Source organism: Meles meles, chromosome 7 (genome assembly GCF_922984935.1).
Source record: "Meles meles chromosome 7, mMelMel3.1 paternal haplotype, whole genome shotgun sequence".
Classification (NCBI taxonomy): domain Eukaryota; kingdom Metazoa; phylum Chordata; class Mammalia; order Carnivora; family Mustelidae; genus Meles; species Meles meles.
Window position 1 is genome coordinate 125,902,426 of NC_060072.1, and position 18,090 is coordinate 125,920,515.

The window sequence follows — 18,090 nt, forward strand, 5'->3', positions numbered from 1 at the left end:
TAACTAGAAGTTCAGAAGCAGAATAAAAGTCAAGATTGGTTGATCCAGTATTTCAAGAATGTCCTCAGGAACTATATCCTCACTATTGCTCTTCTCCGGTATACAAAGTATATGCTTCTTTTTAAGGCTTGTTCCTCTTGGAGTTTAAGGATGATGGCTATTTCCTCATTGGTATCTAGTGGAATAAAGAGAACATCTCTTCCTTAACCTTTGAAGAAGTGTTCTTCCTTAATTTGGCCAATAGTTTAGAAATCCATCTCTGTTGCCAGGGGATTGTTATGCTGTGGTTGGTTTAAGCTTGAAGTTATTAGCCACTCTGTAAGAAGAATTTTATGATTGCAATGATTGGTTTATATTAATCAGAAATCTTCCTGGAGCTCAAGCAATTTACTCAACCATATTGTTGATATATAGTGGCAGAAAGGTGGAATTGGATTTTGAGGAGTTAACCACAATGTACTCTACAAAATTCATAAAGAAGACATTTGAGACAAATAGTATAGCTAATAAAAATTTTAGAAATTCTTTTGCTTAAGAAAGATTCATGTGTACATATTAGAAAGGCAAAGACAGTTACTTAGTCTTCTTGAATTTTGCACCGTATTAGTCTATTAGGGTTGCCATAGGAAAGACTGGATTAAACAAGAGGCATTTATTTTCTCACAGTTCTGGAGGCTGCAAGTCCAAGATCAAGCTGATGTCAGTGCAGTTTTTGATAAGACTTCTTTCTCTTCTAAGCTTGTGGACATCTTCTTATTGTGTCCTCATATGGCTTTTCCCTTCTGCATGGAGAACAAGAGATCTCTTGTTTTCTCTTTCTCTCTCTGTCTCACTTCTTGCTTATCTCCCTTTCTCTCTTTCTCTTCTTATAAACCCTATCAGATTAGGATCCTGCCCTTATGACCTCATTAAACCTCAGCTACATCCTTAAAGTCCCTATCTCTAAGTACAGACACATCAGAGGTTAGGGCTTCAATCCAAAATTCATATGAATTGTGAGGAACATGTCTCATTCATAACAATGACTTTGACACTTTCAGAAATATGGGACATATTTTGTGGAATATCAGTCAATTTGCATCTGTTTAATCAATTTGCATCTGTTTAATATTGCCCATGATGAGACTCAAGTTATACATCTTTGATAGTGATGCTTTGTTCTCTTCATGGGATCCTGTCAAATGGCATGTAATTTCAGTTAGTCCCATTACTAGTGATGTTCACTTTGGTCATTCAACTGATCAAAATAGTGACATCCAGGTCTACCATAAAATTACTTCTTCCTCTTTTGTCATTAATAAGTATTTTATAGTGGGATACTTTGAAACTATGCGTTTCATATGTCATCAAGTACTAAAGTAACTAATTTTCTGGTATATTTACTACATAATCTTTTACTTTTTATAATCATTTAAAGCATCATTGAATATGTTGTTATCATTATTTATTCTGATACCCCAAATGTCTCCAATTTGGCCTGGGGGTGCCTCTTCCTGATGGCTTTTACATAACCTGCTTGGAGAATTTATGGGTTTGCTTAAGGAAAGAAGAGGATTATTCATTAAAGGAGCTGCAGAACTTAGATAGTATAAGCTGTACTGGCTGTATCTATTTTTACTAAAATAAATTCCTGTCTCTTCCAGGGTTGAAAAGGTCCATTGTTGTCATTTTGCCAGTGAATGGCTGGGAAATTGTGCCATATTAGTGCCTCAGATTTAGTTTTTTGCTGGTGTGTGGTACATTTGGTAAGTGGAGTCCATTTTTATTCCACAAAAAGTCCTCAATCCCTGCCATTATGGCCATGTGTCCATTTATCAGTAGTGGAAAAACTGATGTCAGAGATGGCTAGTATCATCTGGTTGAGTCATACTTCATCCATTGTTAATGCTTTCTGATGGACAGGAACATGAATGTCTTCATACTTCTTGCCATTTCGACATGCCCATCTTCATGCCTCTATGCCAGGCCTCCTTATATTTAATCTTCTAATCTTTCTTCCTTTTACATGTCCCTGGCCAGTTGACCAAGCCATTTTTGCTTCCCAAGAGTCTGTATATATTTTAACGTTAAGCAATGTCTCTTTTGCCATAAAATAACTGACAATGTATACTGTTAAAACTCTGGCCACAAGGATATTTTCTTCTCTCTTGTTTTTCTTTTCTTCTCTTTTTTTAAGATTTTATTTTTATTTATTTGAGAGAAGGAGAGTGAGAGAGAGAGCACTAGTAGGGTGTGGGGCAGAGGGAGAAGCAGACTCCCTGCTGAGCAGGGAGCCTGATGCAGGGTTTGATTCTGGGACTCTGGGACCATGACACAAGCTGAAGGCAGACGTTTAACTGACTGGGCCACCCAGGCACCCTTCTCCTGTTTTTCAAGGCTGTACTTGAGTGGATTTATACTGCCATCCATTTTCAGTTTGCACCCACATTCCAAGAAGACCAATCTGTGAATCAAGCTTGAACTTTTCCCTCCCCTGTCAGCAGGACATAAGGAATCCCTCAGTGGGACTTAGACACAGGTACTAGTACAACTGTGGTAATGATGGGAGCTCTGGGTTATCTGCTCATGGAGCTTATTTGTGCTCTCTGGTCCTGCTCTGGTTTGATCCCAGGTATATAGCTGCTACCTGTGATGGATTATTGTTGGGTTTCCCAACTCTAAGACTCAATGTTGGGTCTGACAGAAACCTCCTCAAGATGGGCAGTTGTAGCCATGTGATCATTTGTTGTCTCATCAGTTGGACCCTGTCTTTACTAGGTCCCAGGAGCACTTATGAAGTTGGAATGACCTTTTTGCAGAACTCTAAGGCTCTGTGTTGTGATTCTCTTGTAGGGCTTGCCAAAAACATCACATGGCAACTTTCCCCAATATTGATCCTTTGAATATCACAGAGTCTAACTCATAGTCCAGACCAAAGAACAGGGCTGTTTACACCACAGTCTGGATCTGCTGTAGAGTCCTTTCCTGCTCCAGGTTTTTGCCACCCAGTGTATGGGTTGGAGCATTTACTGGAATAGAATACGCTGTTTCTAGGATCCAAAGATATCTATCAGGCTTTGTACTTCCTTCTTCTTGGTGAAAGTTACAAGGTGTCATAAGTTTTTAATCTTTATCATAGATAAGATATTCTGGTTGGCCCCTGACTGAACTCCTAAGCATCTTACTGATGTGGTAGGGCCCTGAGTATTAGAGGGGTTATCTTTCACCTCTGGAGTATAAGTTTCTTACAAAGGTATCCAGCATGCCAGCCACCTGGTGTTTTGCACGATAATATTCAATATAGTGGATCGATGTGATATTTTGAAGGATGTCCTCATATTTTTCAGACAATATTTTAACATAAGGTGGGATACTTAGAGCCCTTGGGAAAATTAATAGTATATACTGTTGTCTGTTTTATGGGAATGTAAACAGATTCTGACCCTCCATAGCAATGGAAAAATTCACTGACCAAATCAACAGCTGCATGTAATGAGGCTGCAGTAATCTTCTCTAGCAATGATGACCATATCTAGCAACACAGCCATAATTAAATCTAGCACTTGGTTAAGTCTGTGGTAGTCTTCTGTCATTCTCTAGGGTCTATCTAATTTTTACAGGGGACAGACTGGTGAATTAGGTAATGGGGTCCATCACTCCCTCATCCTGAATCTTTAAGAGGGGCACTCATTTCTGCACCTGACACATGTTCAATATGAAATTTTAAAAAATCTTACTACCTTTACTTGAATGGGAGGCAGATTCAGAGATTTCTAGTTGGTCTTTCCCACTGTTAGATCTTACACTATAGACCAAGAATCCAATGTGTGGTTTGTGCTAATCTCTAAGTAATGTCAATTCCAATTTTGCTATTAGGATCTAGGGAAGTGACCATCAGGTTTGTACATGGACCCTGTGAACACACTGAGGGTAATACCCTGTCTAGAACTTTTTTATTGCCTTTTTCCCATTTGCCCCTGAAATACTAGGGGTCCTTGATAACATTTTGGGTCTCTGGGTATCACTGTTAACTTGGACTCTGTGTTTTAAAGAGTTCTAGAAATGTCTGGATATTTCCCTTTCCCCAGGTCACAGTTACAGGAGTAAATACTTGTGGGTTCTGTTGGGGAAGCACTAAGGAAAATCATGACTGTGTACACTTGCTTTATTATTACAAGAGCCTTTTTCCTGGAGACCCAGTCTTCTTTTAAGGCAATGAGTTCCATATTTAAAACCTGACTGATGTCTGGAAGCTGGTGTACAGATCATCACTATAAAAAAATTGTGGCAACTGCCTTCAATATCAATTCTTTCTTTCTTTTGATGGGACAAATTGAGTAGTAACTTTGTTGTCTATCCATCCATTTTGCCCCATGCGGGACCATGTTCTATTAAACCATCTCCACAACTCCCTATGTATCAGGTCCATCTAAATGCCCTTCCAAACTCGTTACCCATTATAACTGCACCCATCTGGTTTCCTATGATTGTGTACTTTCACCTGGACTCTAGCATATAGGGGCTTCTATCAACTCCATGGTTATCAGAGAGACTCTTTAAAGGACTCTCCTACTGTCAGTCCCAGACTAACATGGGAAAGTAGTACATAGGAGATGTACTACTGAAGTTTTTAATGATATTGGTGATCTCTCACCAGTATATTTCTTATGGACTTGAAATAATGTCTCTTTTGGATATCCAACAGAATGTAATAACTTGATAGGTTTTCTGGCCTTACATGATATATTTACTCTAGTATGAACACTTCTTTGAGCCTTTGCATCCCCTTTTCTACCATATTATATGGCAATTCTGGTATTTCAAACCCTTTAGTGTGGTCCATTGCTTTTGTCCATACTTCTAGTATCATCTTCTGGGGTCCTTGCCAGGATATTTAATCCTGAATCTTTACAATATGCATTCACCTTTAGGCACTAGCCCATTTCATCATAACTCCCTTAGAAGATGTTCCCATGAGTATATTACTGATTCTTTCTAGTATATGTAAGCTAACTTGTAGGACTTTTGAGGTATAGTTGCTTTTTTAAAAATCAGGTCCAGCATGTTCCTGAGTGGGTTATATTGTGACATAATCCTAGTTATAGGCCTAGACACCAAGAGAGGAGATGGGGCAGACCTTGAGAAGGATGCATGTTGCCCTGCTCCCAAGAAGGCTTTTGCATTCTCTTTAAAAGGAGGCTAGCTTTTAATAGGGGTGGAACCCTTGTGCGGGTTCAGAAGGTTCAGGGGAATCTTGGAATTCAAGATTTTGGGACCATTAAGCCACATGTATCCTTCTCATGTGTCAGGACCATTCCTTCCCAATCAGACTCCAACCCTGACCTGTCTCAGTTTCAACTTCAACTTTCTTTAGAGTTTCAGTGTAACTGTACACTGAAAATTTATTCCTGGGCATGATCCTAAACTTTCACTGCCCTCCCAATACTTGATAAACTACAAAGGAAACCATCTGGATTTCAGATTTAGCTTTCAATTGGCCACTAATCGCTCTGAAGCTTTTTGTTATCTTTTTCCCAGCATTAATTATGGTTTACCCATACTCACCCATTTTCATTATCTTTGTAGTTACTACTTTCAGCATATCCCTCAAATGCTTGATTCACCACAGCTGCTAGTGCATTCTCTTCCACTGAAATACCATGCCAGTTCATCACCAGTGAAAGTTTGAATGACTGGACTGTTACTTTTTTCCTGGGACTACCTATGCTCTGCCTACTAACAGTGATATGGTCCTCATTGCTGGAAAGTGGCAAGTAACCCAGCTCCAGAGCACCATCTTATCTCCTGCTTTCACAGACTATTCCTAGTACCAATTGTTGCAGGTTGGCGTCTCCAGGAAGCAATCTGTGAGATAGAGTTTAGGATTCCAGATGTTAATTAGGGGTATACGTGGAATAATCACCTGTGGAAAGGAGGGCATCGAAGCAGGATTGGGCAGAGGGAGAGCCAGCAGACCCAGCACCAATCTTGGCTGACCACATGAGAGCTCTGGAGCCAAAATGGCCCTATATAATTGCCTTAAGTTGAGGAGAAGCACTAGCATTTTTTTAAAAAGATTTTGTTTATTTGACAGAGAGAGAGAGAGAGAGAGAGAGAGAGAGAACAAGCAGGGGAATGGCAGGCAGGGAAAGAAGGAGAAGCAGGCTTCTCACTGAGCAGAGATACCAATGTGGGGCTCAATCCCAGGACCCTGGAATCATGACCTGAGCAGAAGGCAGATGCTTAACTGACTGAGCCACCCATGTGCCCCAAAGTGCCAGCATTATCTACTCCTGCTTCAAGAAGTCACTGGGTCTACACCACTCTGAGAAGGGGCATGACCTTAGCTGAGGGTGTCTCTTCAGCTCAGGTGACAACTGAGAATGCAGGAAACTAAAACTATCTGCCATTGCCATTGGCACCAGCATCTGGGATATCAAGTCCTTCATTGAAGGGAGATCTGAGTGGTGCATCACAGTGCCCATAAGAGTAGTCAAAAAAGGTATCGCTTAATATATTCAAAAGAAATAAAGAATAAAGACTGAACCATGAAGAAAAGGAAAATCTGAACAGACCAATTAGTAGCAAGGAGATTAAATCCATAATAAAAAACCTCCCAACAACAAAAGTCTAAGACCAGATATATTCACTGGTGAATTCTACCAAACATTTAAGCAAGAATCAATACCAATCTTTCTCAAACTGTTCCAAAAATTGAAGGAGATAGAACACTTCCAAACTCATTTTATGAGGCCAGTATTCCCCTGATACCAAAACCAGATAAGGACATTACAAGAAAAGAAAATTACCTGTCAATATTCCTGATGAACATAGATGCAAAGTTCCTTGACAAAATATTAGTAAACCAAGTTTAACAATACACTGAAAATCATACACTATGATTAAGTGAGTTTTATTGTTTGTTTGCTTATCTATCATCTATTATCTGTCTATCATCTAGGTATCTAATCATTTATTTATCATCTATCTATTTATTGCAGAGTCTTCCTCATGGGAACCAGATCTCTTTCTCAGTTACTGAGTTCAGAGTCAGGTTCATGATTTTCCATTGGGGCACAAACCTCATCCTCCACTCATCCTTCTATCCATCTATCCATCTATATTCCTTTCTTTTTCCTTCCTTCCTTCCTTCTTTCCTTCCTTCCTTCCTCCATTCCCTTCCTTCCTCTGTTCCCTTCCCTTCCCTTCTTTCCCTTCCTTCCCTGAATTCATTCATTAGTCCTAAAAGCCTTTGATGGAGTCTTCAGGATTTTCTTTTTTCTTTTTTTTGACCAAAGTATAGTTGATAGTGTTAGATTACTTTAGGTGTAAAACACAGTGATTCAACAGTTCTGTATATTTTGCAACGCTCACTGTGTTTAATTACCATCTGTCACCACATAAAGTTATTACAATATTATTCATAGTATTCCCTAATTTTCCTATGAAAAGTACTTTTCATCCCCATGACTTGTTTATGTTATAACCGTAGGTTTGTACCCCATAACCCCCTTCATCTGTTTTGCCCAGCCCTCCTTCTATTGCCATCCCTCTGGTAATCACCAGTATGAGTCTGTTTCTGTTTTGTTGTTTGCCCCTTTGTTTTTTAGATTCTGCATAAAAGTAAAATCATATGGTTTTTATCTTTCTTCTGGCTTATTTCACTTAGCATAATACCCTTAGGAATAGCCATGTTTTTGCAAATGGCAAGATTTCATTTGTTTTTATGGCTGAGTGATATTCCAAGGATTTTCTATACAAAATATCATGTCATCTACAAAGAGAGATGATTTTACTTCGGATTTGGATAGCTTTTTATTTATTTTTCCTGGTTTGGCAAAAATTCTGCAACTCCACAGCAGGTGTAGGGATAGTGAGTCTCCTAGACTTTTATTAAAGAGAACTATGACCAGGGGGATAGGAGAAGAATAAATGAAACAAGACGGGATTGGGAAGGAGACAAACCATAAGTGACTCTTAATGACACAAAACAAACTGGGGGTGGATGGGGGGAGGTGGGGTTGGGAGAGGGGGAGGGGAGTTATGGACATTGGGGAGGGTATGTGCTATGGTGAGCGCTGTGAAGTGTGTAAACCTGGCGATTCACAGACCTGTACCCCTGGGGATAAAAATACATTATATGTTTATAAAAAATAAGAAAAAAAAAGATGGATGCAAACATCTGGAAATAAATCTCATTGTATGGAAAAAAAAAGAGAACTATGACCTTTTATTTTGATAAATGTAGATTGAGGAAGGGGAAATTCCCAGATCATTTATAAACTGATGGATATAAGGTCCAAGTTGATGCTGATAATGAGTGACCCAAAGTAATGACATCCTTGTCCCACACTCTTCATTTGAGTGCAGGTATATGGGGCAAAGTAATAAATGAAGTTCTTGTCCAGGTCTGTTTCACCAAGTCTTCTAGGTCCACCTACTTTCCATACATGGTAATTATCAATTTGGGCACCTTCCAATCTATCATCTTGCTCTTTGTGTGTTGTTTGTCCTATCTGTTCTTTTTTCTTGCCCTCTTTTTAAACAAATGAATATTTTTTTAGAATGCCATTTGGTTTCCATGGCTAGCTTTATCTTTCAGTAGTTGCTCTAGGTTTACTATGTACTTTTAAGTCATCAAAGCTTGCCTTTACCTCTTTGCATGGAGTGTACTGATTTTGAAATGGTGAACTTTCATTTCCTTTTACTGCCCTTTGTGCTGTTACTGTCATACCTTTCACTTCTATGCGTGTTGGAAGCCCCACAACTTTTAACAAATGTGGGTGGTAGGTTCTCAGTTCCAACTCCCTTGGGTAAGTACAACGTATATTTCCCGTCCCTTAAAAGTTTCATAAAAAACACAGTCAATAAGCTTCAGCTTCAGCTACTGCTCTGATTCCTGCTGCCTACATTCTACTTCTGTTTGTCTTCTGAAGAATTTTCCTTACTTCTGGAAATCTCAGCACTTAATTTAAAGGGGCTTTTTTGGTTTTATCTATCATTCCCAGGTGGTCTGAATAAAGAAAAAAATGTCAGGATATTTTGTGTATCATATTTCCAAAAATACACATATGATTAATATAATAAACCAGGTTAATTTTACAATTAAATACATAAGTATATGTATGGATATTATAAGCTTTGCTTCTTAAAATGGGTATATATACTTTCTTTAACATTGCCTTACAACATTTATAATAATCAATGGTATGCTAGGTCACAAATAAATTTCACCAGAAATGTATAAATTACACAGGACACATTTTAGTCCCAAAACAATAAAATAAATATTAATATCAAATGGTTAATAAAAATATATGTATAAATACACAAATTTTTAAAGTATAACTTCTAGGTCAAGTCCAAAAATACTAACTTCAGGAGATATCAGAAATTTACAGTCTTAGTTTTGGGGGGCTCTAAATACTCTATTTTTTAAAAAATTTTTATTTGAATTCCAATTAGTTAACATACAGTGTAATATTAGTTTCAGGTGTAGAATTTAGTAATTCATCCCTTACATACACTATCCAGGGATCATCACAATAAGTGTCCTCCTTTTAATATCCTTCACCCAGTTCAGCCATTCTCCTGCCCACCACCCTTCCAGCAACCCTCAGTTTTTTCTCTATAGGTAAGAGTCTGGGGAAAAAAAAAAGAAATATGTTTCCTGGTTTGAGTCTCTCTCTTTTTTCTCCCCCATGTTTATCTGTTTTGTTTAAATTCTACATATGAGTGAAATTACATGGTATTTGTCTTTCTCTGACTGACTACTTTAGCTTAGCATAATACACTCTAGCTCCATCCACATCATTGCAAATGGCAAGATTTCAATCTTTTATGGCTGAGTAATATTCCATTGTATTTGTGTGTGTGCATGTGTGTGCGTGTGTGTGTGTGTGTTTGTACTACATCTTCTTTATCCATTCATCAGTTGATGGATATTTGGTCTCTTTCCATAATTTAGCTATTATAGAAAATGTTGCTATAAACATCGGGGTGCATGTATCCCTTTGAATCAGTGTTTTGGTATTCTTTGGGTAAATACCTAGTCATGTAATTGCTGGATCATGGGGCAGTTCTATTTTTAACTTTTCAAGGGATCTCCATACTGTTTTCCAGAGTGGCTGTACAGTTTTCATTCCCACCAACAGTGTAAGAGGATTCCTCTTTCTCTCTATCCTCACTGACACAAGTTATTTCCTACGTTGTTAATTTTAGCCATTCCGACAAGTGTGAAGTGATATTTCATTGTGGTTTTGATTTGTATTCCCCTGAGATTGAGTGATGTTGAGCATCTTTTCACGTGTCTGTTAGCCATCTGGATGTCTTCTTTGGAAAAATGTTTTTTCGTGTTTTCTGCCCATTTCTTAACTGGATTATTTGGTTTTGGGTGTTCAGTTTTGTAAGTTCTTTATGTATTTTGGATACTAACCCTTTATCAGATATGTCATTTGCAAATATCTTCTCCCATTCTGAAGGTTGCTTTTCAGTTTTGTTGATTGTTTCCGTCACAGTGCGGAAGTCCCAATAATTCACTTTTGCTTTTGTTTCTCTTGTCTCAGGAGGCATATCTGGTAAGAAGCTATCGTGGCCCATGTCAAAGAGCTGTTGCCTGTGTTCTCTAGGATTTTGATGTTTTTTTGTCTCACATTTAGGTCTTTCATCCATTTTAAATTTAATTTTTTGTGTTATGGTGTAAGAAAGTGATCCAGTTTCATTCTTTTGCGTGTTGCTGTCCAGTTTTCCCAACACCATTTGTTGAAGACTATCTTTTCCCCCATTGTGTTATTCTTTCCTGCTTTTCCCAATAACATTTTTAAAAACGATTTTATTTATTTGAGAGAGAGCACAGGCAGCAGGAGCACCAGAGGGAGAGGGAGAAGTAGGCTTCCCACTGAGCAGGGAGTCCCGATGCAGGGCTTGATCCCAGGACCCTGATTCATGACCTGAGCTGAAGGTAGACACCTAACTGACTGACCCCCTGCCCCCCAACAACATTTATTGAAGAGACTGTCTTTTTCTATTGGATATTCTTTCCTGCTTGTCAAAGATTAATTGCCCATACAGTTGTGGGTTCATTTCTGGGTTTTCTACTCTGTTCCTTTGATTTATGTGTTTGTTTTTGTGCCAATACCATATTGTCTTGATCACCACAGCTTTGTATTATAACGAAGTCCAGAATTGTGATATATCCAGCTTTGCTTTTTGTTTGCAAGATTGCTTTGCCTATTCCAGATCTTTTGTGGTTCCACACAAATTTTAGGATTGTTTGTTGTAGGTCTGTGAAAAATGCTGATGGTATTTTGATAGGGATTACATTAAATCTGTAGTTTGCTTTTTATTTTAACAATATTTGTTTAGATATTTTAACAATATTTGTTCTTCCAATCCATGAGCATGGAATATTTTTCCATTTTTCTTTGTGTCATCTTCAATTTCTTTCATCAGTGTTTTATAGTTCTCTGTTGGGGTTGATCTAGGACATGAAATCAGCCATAATACCTGGCTTGATAAAATGTAACACAGAGGCTGCTGGGGGTGAGGGAAGGTTTTGGAAAAGGGCATAGCCCTTTGGAATGCTGAGGCCTACAGGACTACTCCAGAGTAGGAATGCCCTGCGGAGTTGCCTTCCCTGAGGTTTTCTTAGCCCAAACAGCAGCCCCATGATCTAAGAGAGATGTGTGCATTGTCCCTTGGGCTATGTTAAACAGAAGTAGTAGAACATGCAGATTAGCATATCAGGGTATCTTTCCTGTAAACAGATCCTCCTAGCTTCAGTAAGTAAGTAAGTAAGTAAGTAAGTACTTTGTTAAGAGTTTTTATCTTGAATGATGTTGTACTTTGTCAAATGCTTTTTCTACATCCATTGAGAGGATCATATGGTTCTTATCCTTTCTTTTATTTATTTATTTATTTATTTTTTTAAAAAGATTTTTATTTATTTATTTGACAGACAGATCACAAGTAGGCAGAGAGGCAGGCAGAGAGAGAGGAAGGGAAGCAGGCTCCCTGCTGAGCAGAGAGCCGGATGTGGGGCTCGATCTCAGGACCCTGGGATCATGACCTGAGCCGAAGGCAGAGGCTTTAACCTGCTGAGCCACCCAGGCGCCCCTTATCCTTTCTTTTATTAAAGTGGTGTATTATGCTGATGATTTGCAAATACTGAATCACCCTTAAAGCTTGGAAATAAATCCCACTGGATTGTGGTGCATGATTCTTTCAAGGTACTGTTGGATTCAATTTGCTAGTATTTTGTTCAGAATTTTTGCATCCATGTTCATCAGGGATATTGGCCTATAGTTCCCTTCGTTAGTGGAGTCTTTGGTTTTGGAATCAGGGTAATGATAGCTTCATAGAATGAGTTTGGATGTTTTCCTTCCATTTCTATTTTTTGGAATAGTTTGAGAAGAGTAGGTATTAACTCTTCTTGAAATGTTTATTAGAATTCCTCTGGGAAGCCATCTCTCCCTGGCCTTTCATTTCTTGGGAGATTTTCTATTACTAATTTGATGTCTTTGTTGGCTATTGGTCTGTTCAAGTTTTCTATTTCTTCCTGTTTTGGTTTTAGTAGTTTATATGTTTCTAGGAATTTATCTTCTTCTTTCAGATTGTCCAATTTGTTCACATATAATTTTTCATAATATTCCCTTACAATTATATTTCTCTGGTGTTGTTACTTCTCCTCTCCCATTTGTGATTTTATTTGAGTCTTTTCTCTTTTCTTTTTGATTAAGTCTGGCTAGGGGCTAATCAATGTTATTAATTCTTTAAAAGAACCAGCTCCTGGTTTCATTGATCTGTTCTAATGTTTTTGTTTTATTTTGTTTTTGTTTTTTTTAGTATCTGTATCATTTATTTTATTATTCTTTTAATGTATCATTTATTTTTGCTCTAATCTTTCTTATTTTCTATCTTCGGCTGCTTTTAGACTTTGTTTTTTGTTCTCTTTCTAGCTCCTTTAGGTGTATGGTTAGGTTGTTTATGTGGGACTTTTCTTGCTTCTTGAGGTAGGCCTGTATTGCTATATACTTCCCTCTAAATGACTGCTCTTGCAGCATTCCCAAGGTTTCAGACTGTCATGTTTTCATTTTCAATTTCTTTCTATGTATTTTTTTCTATTTTTTCTTTGATTTCTGGGTTGACCCATTCATCTTCAGTAGCATGTTGTTTAACCTGTGTGTGTTTGAGGCCTTTCCCAGTTTTTTTTTTTTTTTTTCTTGTGGTTGACTTCAAGTTTCATAGCACTATGGTCAGAAAGATGCATGGCATGATCTTTTTGTGCTTGTTGAGGCTTGATTTGTGACCCAGGATGTGATTTATTCTGAAGAATGTCCAATGTGTACTTGAAAAGAATGTGTTTTCTGCTACTTTAGGATGGAATTTTCTGAATGTATTTGTTAAGTCCTTGTGGTACAGCCAAATAATTCAAAACTGTTGTTTCCTTGTTGATTTTCTGCTTAGATGATCTGTCCATTGATGTAAGTGGGGTGTTAAAGTCCCCTACTATTATCGTATTATTATCAATGAGTTTGTTTATGTTGTTTATGTTTGTTACTGATTGCTTTATATATTTGATTGCTCCAAATATATAAAGGAGGGCATAAATATTTATAATTGTTAGATCTTCTTGTTGGATAGTTAATTCCCTTATTATCATAGAGTGCTCTTCTTCATCTCTTGTTAAAGTCTTTGGTTTAAAATGCAGTTTGTCTGATTTAAGTGTGGCTACTCTGGCTTTTTTTTTTTTTTTTTTTGACATCCACTTGCATGATAAATATTTCTCCATCCCCTCACTCTCAATTTACAGTTGTGTTTAGCACTAAAATGAGCCTCTTATGGGGTTATATAGATAGGCCTTTTTTCTTTACCCATTATGACACCCTATGTTTATTTATTGGAGCATTTAGTCCATTTATATTCCAAATAATTTTTTATAGATATGTATTTAGTACTTGTTCCTAGTGCTTTATTAGTTATTAGTGCTTTGTTACTTGTTTTGTCATAAGTTTCTGGAGACTTTCTCCGTTCCTTTCTACTCTTTGTCACTTTTGGTCTTTCTTTCCTATTCAAAAACTCCCCTTTAATATTTCTTGCAGGGCTGGCTTAGTGGTCACTTACTCCTTCAGTTTTTGTCTGTTTGGGAAACTTTATCTCTCCTCTTCTGAATGACAGTCTTGCTATATAGAGTATTTTTGGCTGCATATTTTTTTCCCATTCAGCATGTTGAATATAGCCTCTCATTTCTTTTTGGCCTGACAAGTTTCTGTGGAGAGATCTGCCTTAGGGGTCTTCCCCTGTAACTTAGGGATTTCCTTTGTCTTGCTGCTTTTAGGATTTTTTATTTGTTTATTCTATTTTGCAAACTTAATTATAATATGTCTTGGTGTTGGCCGACTTTTGCTTATTTTGATGTACGCTCTCTGCACCTCCTGGATTTGGGTGTTTCTTTCCTTCCCCAGATTAGGGAAGTGTTCAGCTATTATTTCCTCAAATAAACCTTCTGTCCCCTTTTCTCTCTTCTTCTGGGACTCTTATGGTAGGAATATTATTATGTTTTATGCAGTCACTGAGTATCCTAACTCTATTCTCATAATTCATAATTCTCCTTTCTTTCATTCAGCTTCTTTATTTCCCATTATTATATCTTTCATATCACTTTTTCATTCCTCTGCTTCTTCCATTCTTGTGGTCATTACATCCAGATGGTTTTGAATCTCAGTTGTTTCATTTTTCATTTCCAACTGTTTTATCTCCATGGTAGGGGTTTCCCTGATATCTTCCATGCTGTTCTCAAGCCCCATGAGTATCCTTATAATTGTTGCTTTAAATTCTCCATCAGACCTATTATTTCTATCTGTTTCCGTTAGCTATCTGGCTGTGACCTTTCTTGTTCTCTCTGTGGGCATGAATTCCTGTGTTTTGGCATTTTGTCTAGATCTCTGTCTTCTTCTCTGTGTTAGAAAAGTCTCTTATGTTTTCTGCTCCTGAGTGTAATGGCTTTCTGTAGAAGAGGTCATATAGTGTCCAGGGCCTAGTGCTTCAGGGAGTGTCTCTGGTTGAGCTGTGCACACTCTGCTGCTGTGTTTTGGCTGCTTTATCCCTTATGTCAGTCATTTATAGAGGCTCTCCTTGCCTGCAACGGAGAGTGTTTGGCTCTTGACCAGAGTATGGCAAGTTTTAACTAGGCATGCTCTGGTCTATTTGTTAAATGAGACCTGGTGTTACTGCCACTAGAACTGTAGCTTGCAGAACTCTGTGGTTGGTAGACATGGTATGTGCCAGGGTTTCTGCTGGTCTTCTGGGGAAGGGGCCTGCTGTGCTGGTCTCAGGCACACTTGCCTGGGAAAAGCAGTATTGTCAGATCAAGGTGGGTAGAGGGTGGAACTTGGGACTTGGTGTAAGCAGGTTAGGTAACCAGTGTTGGTGCTGTGTTGTTTACTGAAGTTGGTTTACGTTGAGGGGCAGGGGAGGGAAATGGTGCTAGCTAGCTCTTTTGTCCTGGGAGAGGAGTCTCTGTGGTTGCTGCTCTTAGGAAAGCACTCCCAGCAGAGTGAATAACTGCCCCCTATGCATCCTAGCATTTTTCTGTTTTCTGTTTTCACACTGTGTCCAGGTTGCCTGCCTCCTTGGAGCAAGTGCAGTACACTTTGGACTCTATCTCAGCCAAGTATGAGGACTTTTAAAATTCCAAACTCCAGGGCCATACATGACAGTGGCCTGTACTGGGACAGATGCAGGTTTGACTGAGAAGGACAGTTGTGCCAAAGCACAGGGGCATGGGATTTGGAACAAAAGCAGACCAAAGAGCCAGTGTCTGGGTTAGCTGCCCTCAGCAGGTATCTCTATGCCTATGCTGAGGTGCAGGGGAGGGAAATGGTGCCCCTTTGGCTATTTTGTCCCTCAAGAGGCATCTCTGAGAACACCACCTCCCACAGATGCACTCCACAAAGACTGAAGAGTCTCTCTTCATGCACTCTAGATGATTCTCAGATCATGCAATCTTCCATGGTGTTTTGTCTGCCTTCTCTTCAGGAGTACGGCAGTGCCCTCAGGGGTCTATCCCAGCCAAGCCTGCCAACCTTTAAAACTCCAGTCTTTGAGTCCTACTGGTTGCAAAAACTCATAAAAATCAACCCCTCTTATTTTCCCAGAAGATGGCTTTGGGAAAGTGTTCTTCTTGTGCACTTCCCTGTGCACTCCACGCTCCCTTGGACACCTACCTGACCAGGCTTCCTCCCCTCTGCAGCACCCTGATCCATTTCTCCCCCAAACCATGTCTCTTCACCTTCTACTTTCTTCTGGATGGTTTCTTCTCTCCCTCTAGTTGTACATCTTGTTCTGTCAGTCCTCAGATCAACTTCTTGGGTATTCAAAATGATTTGGTAGTTATCTAGCTGTGTTTGAGGGATGAGGTAAGCCTGGAGTCCTTCTATTATGCTTCCATCTTAGCTCCCAAAAGGGGAAAGATTATGGAATGGGTAGAAATTCCACAGGCATTATATAAAATATATAAATATATGATTCTTGGTCTTCATTTAAGTAAATAGCAGTACAACATTTTCCAAACATTTGAAAAGATATTTAAATTTTTATAGTAGCATAGTTGATACACATTTCTTAAACTTTCTTCTGTCCTTTCTCTCTTTCTCTCTCTCACATACACTGCATATGATAGTCAAAGCTTTATTTTCCCTCTATCACAGTACCTACATTCATTTTCATTACACTTTTCTTTTTCCCTTCCATATTCCACATCTGTTTTTTTTCTCTTTCAGTGCCCTTTTCTATGTAAATCATTCGAGTCAGTATTTCTTACCTTTTAAGAAAAATTGTAGTATGGACATTAAACATGAGATCTAGCCTCTTAACAAACTTTTGAGTGCATAATATATTATCATTATCTATAGACACAATTATGTTCAGCACATTTCCAGGACTTACTCATTTTTTTTATAACTGAAACTTTATATCCATTGAACAACAACTTCCCACTTTCCTTTCCCCTCGGCCTCTGGCAGTCATCATTTTATACTCTACTTATGAGTTTGACTTTTAAATATCTCATATAAATGAAATCACAGAATATTTGTCCTTCTGTGACTGGCTAATAAAATGCAAAGACATTTCATATCTATGGATTGGAAGATAATAATGTTAAAATGTTCATATTACCCAAGGATATCTATAGATTCAGTGCAATCCCTATCAAAATCCCAATGGCATGCTCTAAAGAAAGAGAAAAAAAAATCCTAAAATTGATGCAGAATCACAAAAGACTCCAAATAATCACAACATTCTTAATAAAGAATAGCAAACCTGGAGGCATGAGATTTCCTGATTTCAAAGTATATTACAAAGCTACAGTCATTAAAACAGTATAGTGTTAGAATAAAAACAGACATACATACCAATGGAACAGAATGCATAAACCCTCAACCAATTTCCTATAAGGGTACCAAGAATACACAGCAGGACAAGTATAGTCTCAACCAAGTGTTGGGAAAACTAGGTATCTACATGCAAGAGAATGAAATAGGACCCTTTCTTATGCCACACAGAAGAAAAAACATCTCAAAATGAATTAATGATTTAAATCTATAAATCTAAACCTATAAAATTTAGGTGAAAAACTTCATGACATTGTTCCAAGGCAATGATTTCTTGGATGTGCCATCAAAATAAAAGTAGACAAATGAGACTAGAGCCTTTTTTAAAAAAAAATTATCCAAAGAATGGTATATTTCCTTCCAGTCTTCTTTCCATGATGGTGTCTTTTTTTAAAATTAAGTTTTAAATTTCAGTTCCAGTATAGTTAACATACAGTGTCGTATTAGTTTCAGATGTCCAACCTAGTGATTCAAAAATTCTATACATTACTCAGTGCTCATCTTGGTAAGTGTACTCTTCATTTCCTTCACCTATTTTTCTCATCCTCCCCCACCTCCCCTCTGATAACCATCTCACTGATATGTAGAATTTAAGAAACAAAACAAATAAGGAAAGGGGGAAAAAAAAAGAAGAGCGAGAAAGAGGAAGAAGGAGAGAGAGAGACTAAGAAACAGACTTAATAGAGAACAAACAGAAAAGAGATGGTTAGGACTACAGTCT